Below are 4,436 nucleotides of genomic sequence, written 5' to 3'. Positions count from 1 at the left end.
ACCCGCAACAAATATGGCGGAATTACCACGTCCTTAACTAGAGCTCTTTGTGAAACACTCACTCACAGTTTAGAAATACAATCCTGCATTTCTTTAGCAATAGTTTTATAATTATTATACCACTATAGGTATGTATTTGAGATTAGCTAATACTATCGAGATCATTTGAACATATTTTTTACACTTTATATATTTAGGGCTTATTGTCCCACACTAAAGATGGCGACCTAAGTCGAAGTTTATTGATAGATTTTCCTCTCTGCCGCATTTTCGTGCAATCCACAAATATGCATTAATAAATTTAACTTAATGTTAAATAATACCTCACTTTATGGCCTACATAAAACCTATCTTGTAATCTTACTAAAATACAAACTTTGTTTAAAAAACTCTTTAATTCTTAAAAACAAATTTTTAAACTTGTGCAAACACTATGTTTTTGAAGAACATTAAGGACAGTTGCTTTGGAATAAAGCATCTGTCAAATGCAAATGGCTCATTCTTCAAACTGGAGTGGCAAACCAGAGGCAGAATTTGTAAAAATGCTTGTTTTTAACCTTTCACCTTCCCTTTTGAGCATAGACATGAAAATGCACAGTCCAAACTTAAATTTTTGTAATTCATGAATGCTTTGGATTACAGTCCTAAATTTGGTCTCTTTTTTAAAGAAGACACTCAGCAGCACTTTAAAAAAAATATAAGTGTAAAAAGTACTGTACCAATTTTTTTATTTTATAAATGATATGTAGGCTATTTCACAAATAGGCTATCTTTAACCAAGTTGTGTTCCAAATTTGAAGTTGATATCACAAAACTTAAAGTTCCTATGAGATTTTGTTTAGGTGATATACCAAAAATAGCCAGACATTCGAGTTTTTTTAATGCGTTCTCCTGTAATTTTTTTTATTTCTGTCACAATATCACTTATATCATAAAACAGTTACCAAATATGGAACTTTGAGACTCAGACTTTTCTGAAGATATGTGTTTTATCAAGATTAGAAAATTAAAATATTTTTTTGTAATATGAAATATTACACCACCCACTAGGGGGAGGAGCCCGGTTTTAAAGTACCGTTTTCTTGAACACACAGTGTTCGATATTAATACGTTTTTCACAGGATGAATTTTAAGTTTTGAATGATACATAATTTATTATGATTCCTAAAATATGTGATAGGAAAAAAAGGCAATAAAAAAATAACGCCAAGCATCCCGCTAGCGGGATGATAGTAAAATGTATTGCTGCATATTTATAATGAGTGACATCCATTGATGTCACGCCACAGAGATAAGGATGGGGGACATAACATTTTTAAAATATGTATTAAAAAACAATTATATTCAATTGTACATGTTAACGTTTTTTTATTTATAATATACACAACCATTCAAAAGTTTGAGGTTGGTACGATTTTATAATATTTTGTAAAGTTGTCTCTTGCTCACCAAGGCTGGATTTATTTGATCGAAAAATACAGTAAAAACAGTAATATGGTGAAATATCATTACAATTTAAAATAGTTTTCTTTTTTAATGTATTTTAAAATGTAATTTATTCCTGTGATTGCCAAGCTAAATTTTCAGCATCATTACTAAGTCTTCGGTGTCACATGATCATTCAGAAATCATTCTTGCTGATTTGGGACTTAGGCGGAGCTGGTGCGCTCGAGGACCAAGGTGGATCCGGAGGGAGCGGAGCCCGCTGGAGCTGAAGGGCGCGGATGGCTCGTAAGTCAGCAGCGCAGGCAGGGTGACGGCTGACCAAAGTGGAGCCGGAGGGACGATGGAGCCTGGTGGAGCCGCAAGGCTGAGGATCTCTGGTGGTGCCGAGTGTGGGAGGAGCCAAGGCAGTGCCGACAGGTTGACGGGTCGAGGGGGAGCAAAGGGATCAGAGGCCGGAGGCGGAGACAAGGGATTCTCTTGCTTAGGTGCAGCTGGAGAGTGCACGACCTGAGGCTTGACCACATCGCGAGGTGTTACAGCCGTTACAGACGAAGGGCTGCAGGCATTCAGCTGAGGCGAGGCTGGAGGACTGGCTGAGCTCTGCGTTGAAGGTGAGAGAGGAAAGCTGGATGGGATCAATGACGTTAATTTTTAGCCCATATAGTTCATTGACACTGTTTTCAAGCTGGACCAGAACCAGCAGCAATGAAGACCCAGACGATGATGAAATCGACGATTCAGCATTGGGTTGGATGGGAAGCAGTATCTGAATGCAGGTCTATTAGCCAGTCCTCCGTGTCCAGTTCCACCAGGGTTCCCTCTGTCACGGTGGTTGCCGGCTCACACCCCCTGGTCAGACTTACATTTAGGCGTCGGTGTGATGTTTGGCGCTGTCGTTAAAGGCTCTATACTCACGGAGGGCGGAAGCTCTCCGTCTGTGAGGGGCTCGGGCAAATTCTCTAGGGTGGTGGTGGGCTGGGCTCTGGGTTTGGCTGTAGAGATAAAGAACGGAATGACAAGCAGCTCCTGTGAGAACAATCAGTGTCCATAGAAACTAATGAGTGGAAGGAAACTGTACAAAGGAACACATGTGACTGAAAATAACAAACTAAAAGTCTATGAAAATGAAACTAACTAAACAGAACCGTGACATCGTGAGCGTGATCACATTAGATATGATAATCAAAACCAAACAGATGTTTTGTTAGTTTTTGGCAGAGTTTCCTAAGCATGAGCTGTAAAGTCACAGTGGGCGGGGAGCAGCGGCTCATTTGCATTTAAAGATACATGCACGAAAACAGCATGTTTTTGCTTCAACTCAAAAATGAAGGTATTCTCATTTCTATATAATAGAAAGGTGCTGAAACTTCACAGACACAATCTGGGCACACCTGAGACTTATATTACATCTTGTAAAAAGGGGCATATAAGATTTTTTTTTTTTAAAAAGTACATTTAAATTATTTAACAATTAAAATGTTAATGTTAAATTTTAAAGAACCACATTTTAAATATTTGAGTGCCAGTAGTAAATTATAATAATTGAGCAGCAAATCAGCATATTAGAATGATTTCTGAAGGATCATGTGACACTAATTAAAATTCAGCTTTGCCATCACAGGAATAAATTACATTTAAAAAAAAAAATTTAAATATAAAACAGTTATTTTAAATTGTAATAGTACTACTAACTTTTTACAGATTGCACAGATTTTTTCACCCTACAAATATGCAAATATTTTATGATTTATTGGTATTTAAACTTTATTTCAACTGTTGCAAAGAGGGACTTGTCGTCAACTCAAATGAAGAATGACCCAGATGATTATTGGAATTAAATATAAGTAGTTTATTTATCCAAGAAATTATTTATTCGTCATTTGTTTGTTCTATTTGGTTTGACATCTGATTGCAATTTACATGTGAAATTGTGTAAATGAATCTTTTAGATTAAAATTGACCAAAATTTTGATCTAACTTGTGACATGTTTTGTTTAATTTTCAAATATTTAATTTTCATTAAACAACAGTAAACTAATTTGACCATTTAACTACAGTAGTAAGTAAAGAAAACTTAATTACAACCCAGTATTGTCTAGTTCTTAGTTCTTTCTGTCTTTCAAGCTAGATGGCAGTGTAGCATCTCTTCTCTTTTCCTGCAATGCATCTGGTCTATCATCACAACAAGCGTACCTATAGTTTTAAGACACAATGTGTCTGTAATGTTGGCCTCTACCTTATTAACATTTTCCTGGAACGTTTATTCACTGTAATAAATGAAAAAATAAATACTTTGTTGTTGGCACAGCTTTACAGGCAATCAGAAAAGATAATTATTATTAATAGAAATTGCAGACATTGATGTTGGCAAATGTGCTGACAGTTTGTGTTGATATGTCTTCTGAAACTAGAACATGTGACATTATTATTATTTCCCCCCTTTTACTCTCCATGCCAGCAGCCATGTCACCCTGTAGCCCAAGAGCCCACTGAAGCTAAGCAGGGTTGAGCCTGGTTAGTACCTGGATGGGAGACCAGTACCTGGATAGTGACGGGGACACTATATACTGTCAAAGAGCACCGTCCTTCGGATGAGACGTAAAACCGAGGTCCTGACTCTCTGTGGTCATTAAAAATCCCATGGCACTTCTCGTAAAGAGTAGGGTGTAACCCTGGTGTCCTGGCCACATTCCACCCATTGGCCCTTAACAATCATGGCCTCCTAATAATCCCCTTCCATTGAATTGGCTCTATCACTCTCTCTCCTCTCTCCACCTATAGCTGGTGTGTGGTGAGCGCACTTGCGCCGTTGTACTGTGGCTGCCATGGTGGTTGAGGAGAGATCCCCTGATATGATTGTAAAGCGCTTTGGGTGTACAGTAGTACATATGAAAGCGCTATATAAATGCCTCATTCTATTCTATTCATGCAATTGTATTGCTGTATATGGGTTAACAATTATTTTACATTAATTGAGATTTGGGTTTTAT

The sequence above is a fragment of the Abramis brama genome, assembly GCF_963993115.1.
Source record: "Abramis brama genome assembly, chromosome: 23".
In the NCBI taxonomy this organism is placed as follows: Eukaryota; Metazoa; Chordata; class Actinopteri; order Cypriniformes; family Leuciscidae; genus Abramis; species Abramis brama.
This window is presented reverse-complemented; position numbering follows the sequence as displayed.